At 46.3% G+C, this 13,872-nt stretch overlaps 1 protein-coding gene across 2 annotated transcripts in view; it reads right to left on the bottom strand.

The window, feature by feature from the left end:
- SLC24A3 (solute carrier family 24 member 3) overlaps positions 1 to 13,872 on the bottom strand; it is a 394,577-nt gene that overhangs the window by 128,356 nt on the left and 252,349 nt on the right. The window lies entirely within an intron of this gene.

Raw genomic sequence — 13,872 nt, 5'->3', positions numbered from 1 at the left:
CCCCACATCAACTTGGCTCCGTCCTCCGTGTCCTTCAGGTCCCTGGGTTAATGTCAATCAAAGCAAGGGGCCTTGGACTCCCCTCCCTTACCTTTCTCTTCACCCCCCTTATTCTGCTTTGTTTCTCTTGACCTATTTTATGTTCAATTAATTTGTTTGTTGTCTCTTTCCCCCTCTAAAAGTCCATGAGGGTATGAACTTTATCTCATTGATCCCCAGCACTCAGCACAGGGCCTGGTGCATAGTAGGTACTCAATAAATTTATGTGCAATGAAGGAACAAATAGATGAATACTTCCTACTGAGTTTGTTCATGCTCCTGTTCCCTGCAGGACAGCCCCTGCACTCTTGCTTCCATATCCTTGGTCAACCATAACCAAGGCATTCCTTGGAATTCTACCTTTGGGCCACAAATCCCTTCTCTACCTTAACCAGCTCTATGTCTCCTCTCTAATTAATGAGATCTTATTCACAGTCCATTGTTGGTTGACCACTCAGCATCCATCCTCCACTCCTTCCTAATAGGACCCCAGTTTTGCTCCCCTGTGGAAGGTGGCTCCACCCTTTCCTCCAGGAGTAGATCACCCTGATGAGCCAATCAGGGTGCAGTATTCCGCAGGGATGGCTATTGGTTCAGGGGTGGGCATGTGACCTTGGCTGGCCCAATCAGATGGCAGGAAAGGCTTTACAGTCCTTGCCACAGAGAGTGGGTCCACACCCTCCAGCTGTGGACCAGGAAGCTGGGAGTCCTGACTGCCATTGGCCAACAAATTGAGAGAACTCTGACTTGAGATGAAGTTGACCCTGAGTCAATGTAATGATGTCACTGAGCCATTGATCACATGATCCCTGAGCCACCCCCTGCCTCTGGACTTCATAGCATAACATACTGGCAAACAGGCCCATTTGATTTGGAGTTTTCCTGTTACTTGCAGCCCCAAACTTCTAATGGGCGTGGCTACTCATCCTTCAAGTTCCAGCATCCTCAGGAGTCACTTCTCCCTCGTATTTTGACCTCCCAGCATCTTTTCCTTTGGCTAACTGCTCTGCAGGAAGGGCCTCTATCACATACCCCACCCGCCTCACCACAGGGCACGGGCACAGGGCCCAGGCTGGGCACTGGAACACGCCATTCTCCATCAGGCAGTGGTGGGTGGGCAAGAGGTCTGCAAGGGGCCGGGCAGGGGTCAACAGAGAAGCTGGGAGAGGGGGCCTCTCCCCTTGGAGATAAAAGCACCACCTGAGTCTGCAGCTGCCCTAGAGAGCCTGCCTGAGAGTGAGCTCACCCAGCAAGGAGCTGAACCAAGTGGGAGGACAGGTGGATACACACGTGTGTACACACACACGTGCCCAGTGACACCATGTGGACTCTGGGCCCAGCTCAGCCTGAAACCAACGTGGACTCTCCAATTTCATGAGCTGATAATGTGCCTTTGATACTTAAGCTGATTTGCATTTCTGTCACTTGCAGCTGTCCTTCTAGAAGCCTTCTGGAGCAACTCAAGCATGAGACGATCTCTCTGGCCTCTGACTCTTGGCTGTTGTACTCATTTAGACACTCCTCCCCCTTTACGAACTGGTTCTCTTTTTCATATCTATGTGTTTGGTCTTTTAAACCAGATTTTAAGATTCTAAAGTGATTCTGTGGAAGTATCAGACAAGGGGACAGGAACATAGGCAACAGGGATATTCCTTCCAAAATGCTGATTATAATAAATTACCAAAGCCTAACAAAATATACCATAGGGGATGGGTTATAGAAGTAATGATTCATCATTCAAGGAAATACTGTTAACAGGGATTATGTAAATTCATATTTAGTGACAAGGAAAGGCATTTACGATCCCTTGTTAAATAAAAAATGCTATAAAACATTGTGTACAACCTCTTTTGTTAAATTATCTATGTATATGAGTGCATACATATACACACACTTATATATTGATATTTGCATGTAAGAGTTTGTAAGACCATAAATCAAAATAGTTTTTCCCTTGGTTGGTGTAACTCTATCTGCACTTTATAATTCCTATCCATATTTTCTGATTTGTCCACCTTGAATTTGTGTTTCTTATGTGATTTTTGTAGGTGGTGGGAGATTTGAGAGGTCAGGACTCTTTCTTACACTTTTCGGATCTCTGGTGAGCCTTGGGAAGCCAGCCATGCCGAGAAGCCTTAAAAAGAACTTTCTACTGATTGGTCTATTCATAAGCTGTAGGAAGTTTTTGCCTGTGGGGTGTTTTTTCGGGAGGTGGAGTGGAAATGTCAATTAAAAAAAATTGGTGCTGTATGTTATAGCTTTGTGGGTGAGTCAGAATATACATTCCCAAGTTGCAATGGACTCAAACCCTCTTTTGCCGTATTATTTGGCCGATCCCATATTATGCAGGCTTTATCATTATCTTTGAAGGGACAGCCAAATGCAGTAATTGGAATACAGAGTTACACACATCTGTGGATTAACCAAGAATTAGATAAACTGTCCGTAGCTGACATACTCAACAGGCTAAAACCCCCAATGCCGCTTACAAGTCCATAAACTCTCTCTCCAAGACCATGTTCCAATATTATGTATTGATCCTGTTTCGAGGCAAGAAGCTCCATCTAACGCATGGCAATGTCAACACCTGGATTAGGACCAGAAATGAATAGATCTGCCAGGCTCTCTGTGATTTCAAGGGTGATGACCATTGAAAGCCAAGTTAGCTGTGCACTAACTGAAAGCTGTGCACAAGGCAGCGTGAGGTGGGGACGCCAACACTCAGATACCCTGGGACAAAGCTCATCTGACACCCAGGGGCCTGCCAGGCCATGGGGCTCCTTTCCAGCTGCAGAGCACCTCCTGGTATCTGAGGGCGGCATGCCACTTTGCTTACAAGAAACTCTCTTCTAACCATGTTACCCACTGGAAATCGGGTTCCCACCAGAAGAACAAACAAAACAGAACAAGATACTGATGGGGGTGCCACGTGTGTGTCGGGGGCAGAGGGATGTGGGAACTCTGTATCCGCTGTTCAGTTATGCTGGGAACCTAAAACTGCTCTTGAAAAGGTCTACTACTAATAAAAACACAAAACCAAAACAGCATCAAAGAACAAAACAAATGGACAAAGTCAAACATGAAGAGGCAGAGGGCCTACTGGAAGTGTGATATCGATGGTCCTGTCAATACCACTGGTCCACGTAGTTTAGAGAATGAGGCATTTGGGGATTAATTTGACCATTCCTATTATTTCCAAAGGATATAATAATAGCATCATTGACAAGGATAATAATACCATCACTATTAATAATATTTGCCACTCTTCGTGGGACCAGAAACTTAGGCCTGCTCCGGTCCTTCTCAAGGACTCTCTCACTCAGTTCTTCTAATTCCCATGGGAGGCAGGGCGTTACGGACCCATCTCCCAGGCACCTCAGAGAGCATCGTAACTCATCCAAGCACCCTCTCCAGGCCTTCCCATGGGGCCCGGCTGCCGCCCACTGCAGAGGTCGTTTCTGATTTGCTACTCCATTTCCACTTTCTATTTTCAGCTCGCCTACTAATAAGCTGTCTTCTCCAACCACACAGAGGGAGGGACGGTTTCAGAATCCTAGCCATCCACTTTTGGGGGCTGCCGTTTCGGAGCCACTGATGTCCTTATTTATTTATTTATTTATTTTTAACATCTTTATTGGAGTATAATTGCTTTACAACGGTGTGTTAGTTTCTGCTTTATAACAAAGTGAATCAGCTATACGTATACATATACCCCCATATCCCCTCCCTCTTGCGTCTCCCTCCCACCCTCCCTATCCCACCCCTCTAGGTGGTCACAAAGTACCGAGCTGATCTCCCTGTGCTATGCGGCTGCTTCCCACTAGCTATCTATTTTACATTTGGTAGTGTATATATGTCCATGCCACTCTCTCACTTCATCCCAGCTTACCCTTCCCTCTCCCCATGTCCTCAAGTCCCTTCTCTACGTCCATAAATATACCATTTACATACAAGTATAAATGTGATCAGCATGAATATGGGTAAACCCTCGCTACCTCTGTATTTTGAGTGAATCCCTATTTTCCTTTATAAATGAATGGACCACAACCAGTGTTGCAATAAAAATCTTTAAACATATATCCTTTTGCATTTCTAGGATAAACTTCCAGATGGGGAGTTGTTAGATGATGTTCTTTAATGTTATCATTTTTACAAGGTGCGCTACAAAACACAAGACAGATTGGAAGTCTCAAAAATGGCTGAGCTGACCCAGTACCCTGGGGCCGCCCACATGGAAACTGGTCCACGTGGAAACTGCAGCCCGGCTACAGCAACCAGGGCAGGCCAATGCGGGCCATGTTCTAAAGATGAGTGACGGTGTCTGGAGAGGAGAGGGGCACCTGTGTGAGCTTCAGCTCAAGGCTCAGACCACAGGGGCTTCTCTTCCCCAGGAACCTAACAGGGCATCTGTACTTTGACTTCGACCATGTGCTGACACGACCACGGGCCCTGTTTCAGGTTTATGTATCTGCCTCCCTTCTCTTGAAGGGCAGCATCTGTGTCCTTCACACCTTCCTCTCTACCCCGTTCCAAGCTTGCATAGAATGAGGGCCCCACTCACCTGGAGTGAATGGGTTCCAAGACGGGGGGTGCTCACAGAGTAGCTGGTGTCACCTTCGGAAGCTGTCAAGGGAAGTGGCCAAATAGCATGACTGGCACAGCAGCTGCTGTCAGTCATCCACACTCTCCCTGCTGAGGCTGTCAGAGGTCAGCTGGCGAGCAGCTCTGCCTCAGACACGGGCGAGCCCCGCTGAGCCTGGCCAAGCCCAACCCAGTTCTGCTGAACCCCAGACGCCCATGAGCTAAATAAATGTCTATTGTTGTATGTCACTGAGGTTTTGAGACCATTTGTTACACAGCATTATTGTGGCAACAGGTAACAGCTACAACCAAGGTGATAAAAAGAGCCAGAGTGAAAACAATAATAACGAGAAGTAACTTCCAAGAAATCAAACTTTCTTGTTGCTTTGAATGACAATATATTCAGCTTTTCTAGCCTCCCTGGTACTAGCCATGCTCATGTAACACAATTTTGGGCAATGAGAATAAGGAACAGATTCAACTAAAGTCACCCTTTCTTCCTGCCTTGAACTCGGATGTGATGTCTGGAATGCCAGCAGCCATTATGTGACCATGAGACAATAAGCATGACAATACACAACAACATGTTAAGGGGAACAGAGCCCTGAGAACGCCATTCACCAGCTGATCTAATGCCAGAAACCACTTCCCTCCGTACTTCTTACTCTGTGAGAAAATGAATCCCCTATTTGCCTCAGTCACCATTAGTTGGGGTTTCTGTACTTGCAGCCATGTGCCTCCCTAACCAATATAGGGCAGAGAAGATTCATTCTGCTGGGCACGGGAGAAGGAGGTCAGAGAAGGCTTCACAGAGAAAGTGGTTACTGAACTGGGATCTTGAAAGATAAATTCTATCTCATCAGGCAATTTTAAAGGTTGATTGGGACTAATAAAATTAGAGAACTTTGGTGACGATGGTTAAACCGAAAAATACCTAAGGTAACAGGAAATCGTCATGGCCTGTGGCTTAATGGAGGTGAACAGGCTCTAGCTGAAATATCGATACACATAAGGACTTCCATACTGTGAGGGCAAATGTATCCCAACAGCATGACATTAACCCCGCTGTTTTATGTGGCATCTACAGTCAGGGATTTTCACAGACAATTTCCTTGTACTACATCATCTGCACTCGTGTTGCTCTGTCTTTAATTTCAGTGAAGGTGGTACTGGAGAAGCAATTTCCAGGGAAGATCTATAGAACTCTGGCCTTGGTGGAAATTGTTCTAAATCTCCCGGGGAATACAGTTAGAATAATAACCAAAAAAATCTACCTACTTTCCTTCTCTGCCTTTTTCATAGCTTCAAGTGATCATATATGATTAAACTTGGTAAAAAAGTTATTTCTTTAAAAATCATTCTCCCCCCTGACAAGCTTGGTGTCCAGTGGCCCCATAACGTTACGGCAGGACCATTCTCTGTCTCTACTACCACCTCTGCTCACTTCCCTGGTGACTAGAGAGAGAAATACAGCCTCAAGCCAGACTTGGGTTCTGACCAGGAGGATCTGGGGGTGAGGGCTGCAGGGAAAAGGAAGGTAGCAGATGGCTAGGGGTGACCCTTGGACCTGCCATATTACTCAGGTGCTATTAATTTAGAGAACTCTACTGCCTTTCAATGCTCAGAATCTGCCTCAATTTCCTTGAAGACTTGACCGATGGGAGTTGGTGCATGAGTCCCAGCTCCCTTGCCCCCTGGGTGGGGTCCCTCCACACTGTCTGCCTGGGTTCCCACAGGTGAATTAAGCTTAAGGGGCCCATAGTGTTGTAAGCTCCACCACTCACCTTTTATTAGCAATTGTCCCTTCTCTGTCTTACTTCCTGCATTCCAAGTGACCCCTGAATTCTTTCTTTTTTTTTTTTAATATTTATTTGGCTGCACCAGGTGTTAGTTGCAGCCTGCAAACTCTTAGTTGCAGCATGTGGGATCTACTTCCCTGACCAGAGATTGAAGCTGGGTACCCTGCATTGGGAGCACGGAGTCTTAGCCACTGGACCACCAGGGAAGTCCCTGACCACTGAATTCTAATGCTTGTCTCAGGGTCTGCTTCTAGGACAGCCCAAATTAAAACAAGAGGGAAGTGGGTTAAGGAAGACTGTGGAAGCAACGAAACGCAGTATGAAATCAAGCTGGACCACTCTCAGACACAACTGTCTTCCCAAAATCTAGTGGGGACAGTAGTGTATGTGCCTGGCCATGAGCTTTTCTGGTTGTAATATAAGTGCCCGACATGAGGCTTTGACCCCCTAATGGATGCCCCCATTCGGCATCCATTCCAAAGGCATCCACCTCAGTAAACACATCGTCAGCTACACAGCTAGATGAGGAGACAGGTGACCCCACCCTGGAAGTTCCCTTTTCAGAAATCCTGGGTGACCCAGATAAGCGACCCCTTGAGTGACCTTGATTTTCCCTACCTGCACCATAATTCCTGCTCTTATGTTTTAAATTCGCCAATAAACAGCGACCCAGAGCAACCCTAGACACCCCATCCTTGACCTCAATAAAGGCAGAACCTCAAGACTGTTCTCTCTCTCTCCCCACACCCCCTCCCCATGACCTCACCGTGTGGCCCCGGACATGCCGTGTACCCACCAGGATCTGTGAGTAATAAAGCTTGTCTTTTCAAATTTCCCTGCGGATTGTTGCTGAGGTGTCCTGCAATTGTGATAGAGCCAGTGTTGAGGCTGGACTGGGGAAACGTCCACTGGAGCCGGCACTAGCAGTCCGGTCCAGGTGAGTGTATTCCCAGCCAGGGCATGGCTCTCAAACTTGAGACCAACAGAACATGGGAACGCTCCCCCTTAGTTCCACCCCTAGTCCTTCTGTAGTTGGCATCCGAAGGTCTTTGGAACCATTTCCACCTGAAGAGGATTCTCTCGCAGGGACTCAAATGCTAAAGGAAGTGAGTATATGTTGATATACCTGCTCATTGGCATAAACCCTGTAACTATGTTACTTGAAGCCTCTCACGATGCCCAGATGAAGCCCATGGCTGATGGTGTTCTCGGAGGTCAGCACAACTGGGGTCACTGTCTCTCTCTCCTCTCTCTTCCTCCCGCCCCAGATCCCTCTCACACAGGGTCCACTCTGAGAGTGCTTCCAGAGTCCCTGAGGACCTCATTTATTTCACTTGGTTGTCAGTTTCTCAAGGGAGTGGGGGTGATAACTGCCATTTCTCCTCAATATCCACTAAAGGCAGGGTCTGGGGACAGGTTTCTGCAGCTGGGCTGATGTCCACGTGAGCCTTACAGGGGCTCCCTGGGGGCCGGGCACACACATGCTCCAATGACCCTCACAACAATGGCTGCAGGACGGGGCACTGGGTTAATCCCGCCTCCTCGCAGAGGGGACCAAGTTCATTAACTTGGCTCAGGTCACACAGCTACTAGGTGGCAGAGGCAAGATGTGAACCCAGCGACCCACCTCTCTACTGCATGCTTCTCTCTCTCTCTGTCTATATACATATAGATAGATAGATATAGATACAGACACAAAGATATAGATATGTATAGATATATATTATAAAGAGGTACCTATATCTCTCAATATTTTTTGATTTTTAAAAATTTCATTTTAATTTTTTTATTGTGGTAAGCACGCACAACACAATCTTTACCATTTTAACCATTTTTAAGTGTAGAGATCAATGGCATTAATTGCATGCACATTGCTGTCCCACCATCACCACCACCCTCTTCAGATCTTTTTCATCATCCCGAACTGAAACTGTCTCCATTAAACACTAACTCCCCATTCCCCCTCAACCCAACCCCTGGCAACCACCTTTCTACTTTCGTAGGAAGTATCCCTAGTGTTTCAATGAATGGGAATACTCTAGGGACCTCATATAAGGGGAGTCTTATAGTATTTGTCCCTTTGTGACTAGCTTATCTCACTCAGCATAATGTCTTCAAGAGTCATACATGTTATAGCAGGTGTCAGAATGTCCTACCTTTACAAGGCTGAGTAATAACCCCTTCTACAGATACACACGTTCTGTTTATCTATTCATCTGTCACTCGACATTTGGGTGGCTTCCGCATTTGTGGCTGTTGTGAATGATGATGCTAAGAACATGGTGTGCAAATATCTGTTTGAGTCCCTGCTTGCAATGCTTTGGGGGCAGATACCCAGAAGTGGAACTGCTGGATCACGTGGTGATTCTATGTTCTAGTTTTTGAGGAACTGCCGTACTATTTTCCATGGCTGCTGCACCATCTTACATCCCCACCAACTGTGTACAGGGTTCCAATTTCTCCATGTCTTCACCAACACTTGTTATTTTCTGTTTTTTGGGTTTTTTTTTTTTTCATAGTAGCCATCCTACTGGGTGTGAGGTGGTATGCTCAAGACACGGTTTGGGGTTTGGTTAATTAGTTCATTTTTGAAAAAGTAAATAAAATCCCCCCGAAGCCGGGCTGTCAGGACGGGAGACAAGTATGACAGTGCAGGAGCAATGCTTCCCGGGTCCCCCGGCAACCCTCCCCACAAGCATGTGCACACATTTCAAGAAGTCCATTCATTCTTTCCAAAGGAAGAGTCTCCTTTGCAGAATCAGGAATGAAAACTCCCTTTCATCTATGTGGGCTTCCTTCCTTTTCAGAGTATTGCCTAGCAGAAGTCTTCACTGGGCTTACACGGAACAGGCACAGATCAGGGCAGACGGAAAGGAGGACAGTCAAGGCAGGGCTGAGGGCAGGGAGTTGGTGGCGGGTTTGGGAGTCCTTGCCAGAGGCTACTGCCCAGCGCCACGGCCTCAGCTGCCCACAGGGGCCCGCAGGGTGTGGAGATGAGACACATGGATGGGGCAGGGTCTGTGGCTCACTGGACGGTGGACGCCCATCTCAGGTGGGCAGGTGAGAATATGCGCTTAGTACGGCCAGAGCTTCTGATCTGCCAAGAGAGAAGCTGCACATCTGGACTCAGGTAACGTCTCTTGATGTTGAGTAATGAGTACAGACGCTCTGCTGCCCCGACTCTCCCTTTGCTGATTCCGCTCCAGGCACACAGGTCTCCTGGCTGTTCCCTAATGAGCTCGGCTGGCTCTGCCTCCGGACCCTTGCACTGGCTGTTCTCTCTGCCTGCCCCACTCTCTCCGCAGCTGTCCACATGGCTCCGTCCCTCGTTTCCTTCAGCCTTTGTTCAAACCTCAGCCCTGTGGAGCCCACTGACCCTCCAATGTGCCTCTCCTGCACCCCCCATGCCCCCACTCCTGCTTCTGACCCTGCTCCACCCCCTCTATTTTTCTATTACCCAGATTATCTTCTAGCACACCAGATAATTCTTATTATGATGTTTATTTTATTGTATGTCTCCTTCCTTAGAATGTGAGCTCCACAAGGACAGGGGTCTTTGTCTGTCTTGTCCTCTGATGTATCCCTAGTGCCCAGAACAGGGCTAGCACATAGTATGTGCTCAATAAATACTTCCTGAATGAATGGTTGAATTCAACAATTGTAAAGCACTCAGCCAACCACACGAAACCTGTCAACTGTCAGCACTGTGACCTCAGGTCGGGTCCAACTGCCCAATTCTTTGATCAGGAAAATGGAACACCAACGTGTCTGCTAAATATGTAAGCACAGCATTTTTAAAATAAATTTATTTTATTATTATTATTTTTTTGGCTGCGTTTGGTCTTTGTTGCTGCGCACGGGCTTTCTCTATTTGCAGCGAGTGGGGGGTACTCTTCGTTGCAGTGCGTGGGCTTTTCATTGCGATGGCTTCTCTTGTTGTGGAGCACAGGCTCTAGGCACGTGGACTTCAGTGGTTCTGGCGCGTAGGCTCAGTAGCTGTGGCTCTCGGGCTCTAGAGCACAAGATCAGTAGTTGTGGCGCACGGGCTTAGTTGCTCCGCGGCATGTGGGATCTTCCGGGACCAGGCATCAAACCCGTGTCCCCTGCATTGGCAGGCGGATTCTTAACCACTGAGCCACCAGGGAAGTCCCTAAGCACAGTATTTGGCATTAAAGCTAAACACAGAGCACTTCACTGGATTCTCTGTGAGCTTAAAGGAAGGGTACGGAACCTAGGTTTCAGAGAGTGAGGGAAAGGGTGTGGTAAGACTATCTGGAGGAGTTGATGCTTATATCACGTCTGAGAAGATGAACATGAGTTAGACAAGCAAAGAAACCAGGACAGAATTGACTAGGCAAGGGAACAGGATGAATAAAACATGGTGTCATAAATTAACATGGTTTGTGCTGAAAACTACAGATTATTTACTATGGCTGGAGTGCAGACTGTGAGTGAGGAAGCAGAGACAGACGAGGCTGCAGAAATAGGCAAAGGTCAGTCTGGAGAGGCTCCTGTACTCTAGGCTGAGATCTCTGGATGCACAGGTGCAGACTATCTGTGATGATCAGGAATCACTGTTGACTCTACTGGAAAAACCTTATGATGATGGTGATGATGAGGGTGTTTTTTTTTTTTGTTTTTTTTTTTTTTTTTTTTTTTTTTTTTTTTTTTTTCGAACCCGCGTCCCCTGCATCGGCAGGCGGACCCGCAACCACTGCGCCACCAGGGAAGCCCGATGAGGGTGTTTTTGATGGTGCGATGGTGGTTGTTATGGTGATGATGTTGATGGGATGACGACGGGGACAATGATGGAGATGGTGATGGTGATGATAGTGACTGTGATGTAACGATGAGGAGGACAAGGATAATGACGGTGGTGATGATGAGAAAGAAAACGATGCACTGCTGATGACAGCTAACAGTTTTTGAATATTGACCATTGAGCACATGACCACTGAGCACACTGACCATATAAGCACAGAACTGCTTTAAAACTTAATCCTCTCAACTAGCCCATGAGGCAGGTACTGCTGTTATCCCCACTTTTCAGACAGGAAACTGAGGCAGAGAGAATATATGCCCAAGGTCACAGCACCAATACAAAACAGAAAGTGGACTTCAACCCCGTTTGTATGACTCCAACCCAAGCCAGTCATGGTTTGAACCCAAACTGCTTTCAGCAGCAAGAGAAGAGATGCGGTCTGAATGCTCACGGTGCCCACCGGATTGAAGATTTCTCAAGACCTCTCATGCTTCCTTGAGTTATTTCCTCCCTTTCTGCCTCTCCGACTTCTCCATGAAACTCCCCCCTCTTCCCTCGCCACTAAACCCTCGTGACATACTCTGGGAGTTCTGAAAACCCCATGTGACATGGGCTAACAGTAGGTTTGTTTGCCAGCACTGGCCTCTTCTTCAGGCTCGTTGAGAAAATGATAATGACCTCTACCTTGAGGATATATTGTAAAAAATAGAGAATTTAACTTTTCTGGAGGACTTTGAAATTCCAACATTTACTCAACTATCCGCAAGATGCTGGAACTCTTCACTTCAAGGTTGGTGAGAAACCTGCTTCTGGCCTTAAAGTTTTTATTAGTAACCCAAGCCGAGCCTTTCCGAGGCAAACCACAATACGGCAGGAATTTCCATGCCAGAGTCAGAGCTAAGCTTATAGTGCAATGCGGAGCCTTTGAAAGATACCAGGCTGGTTAAAGTTATCAAGATATTTGCATTCTTGCCCTCCTGTCATTTTTTTGTTATTCTCTGTCCAAACACAGTCTTGGGAACTGGTGGGCACCACAGCTGCCAGATAACATCAAACAGTGGATGGCAGGCGAATCCTGGGCAGGCAACCAGGACTTCCAAAAACAGAGTTGGCCCGAGACGCGGGTGCTTCAGGCGGGCTTATCATCTGGCGCCTCTTCAAACCCATGCTCTTTAAATATTTACTCAACATTTATTTAGTGGAGAGGGGAGGAGAAACTCATCTTCCATTAATAAAAAAATGTGTATAGAAATCAAGCCTCTTACTAATGGATTTCCACTGGTTCAGGCATAGTCAATATTCTGAAAAGTATTCTGCAAAGTCTTCCCCATTTTTCCGTAATTGCTCTCCTCTTTCAAGTTTCTTTTGCAAAAGGATTACTCTTAAGTAGGCAACTTCTTGTTGGTAAATTCAAAGTTTTAATATCCAATATTTAGGTAGTAAAACACATTATGCATTGTTCAACTTTAAAATTTCAGCTGGTGACACTATTTACAACAGCCAAGACATGGAAACAACCTAAATGCCCATTGACGGATGAATGGATAAAGAAGATATGGTACCTATATACAATGGGATACTACTCAGACGTAAAAGAAAACGAAATAATGCCATTTGCAGCAAACATGGTTGGACCTAGAGATGATCATACTAAGAGAAGGTAAGTCAGACAGAGGAAGACAAATACCATATGATACCATTTATATGTGGAATCTAAAATACGATACAAATGAACTTATCTATGAAACAGAAACGATTCACAGATGTAGAGAAAAGACTTGTGGTTGCCAAGGAAGAACTGTGGTGGGGCGGGGATGGATTGGGAGTTCTGGATTAGCAGATACAAAGTATTATGTATAGGATGGATAAACAACAAGGTCCTACTGCATAGCACAGGGAACTATATTCAATATCCTGGGATAAACCATAATAGAAAAGAATATTAAAAAAAGAATATATCAATATATATGTATAACTGAATCACTTAGCCGTACAGCAAATTAACACAACATTGTAAGTCAACTATACTTCACTAAAATTAAAAAAATAATAAAATTCCAGTCGGTGGGATGATGTGAGTGCTTGCAAAGTACCTGTGATAGAAATAGGCTGGCAGTAGCAAAAAGCAGGAAGATCTGTTTTATTTCTATTATAGGTGGCTGTTTGCTTCAGGTGGAGGGAATCAGCTTATCTGTCTTCAGTTGCGTTGTGCGGACACCTGAGTTACGCGGCACCCTCTTGTTTTAGTGCTCTTGGTAGGTCAGTGACTTGAGAAGGTGTTCAGGTGGCCACCCCACAATCTAGCTTTGGGCACCCAGCTGAAAGCCATGGTGATGTGCCAGGTTGGAACCACTTCCTTAACTGCGTGTCTTTACTGTGTCCTCTTATCAGAACTGACCCAGGATCTTGTGCTCCGGGAGTGGAAGGAGATTTCCCATTAGTGGTGGAGGGTGACCCTGGGTCATCCCGCTTGTGACTGGTATAAAGCGCCAACTGGCTGGATGGCTGTGGGTAGGGGTCCAGTCTGGGGCTGTGTGTCTAAGTGGGGCTTAAACTCTGGCCTTCGTTTTATCGCTTAAGATCTAGTGCAGTTAACGAAGCCGGACCAAAGCTTCATATGACAGTACTTCAGTTTCACACTTCAATGACAATCCACTAAAATCACTCCCAGGTGATTACTATGGACTTTTA

The sequence above is a fragment of the Neophocaena asiaeorientalis genome, unplaced genomic scaffold, assembly GCF_003031525.2.
Source record: "Neophocaena asiaeorientalis asiaeorientalis breed wild unplaced genomic scaffold, Neophocaena_asiaeorientalis_V1.1 scaffold302, whole genome shotgun sequence".
NCBI classification, from domain to species: domain Eukaryota; kingdom Metazoa; phylum Chordata; class Mammalia; order Artiodactyla; family Phocoenidae; genus Neophocaena; species Neophocaena asiaeorientalis.
Note: the sequence above shows the minus strand (reverse complement) of the source record. Positions and strands in the feature narration are given on the sequence as shown.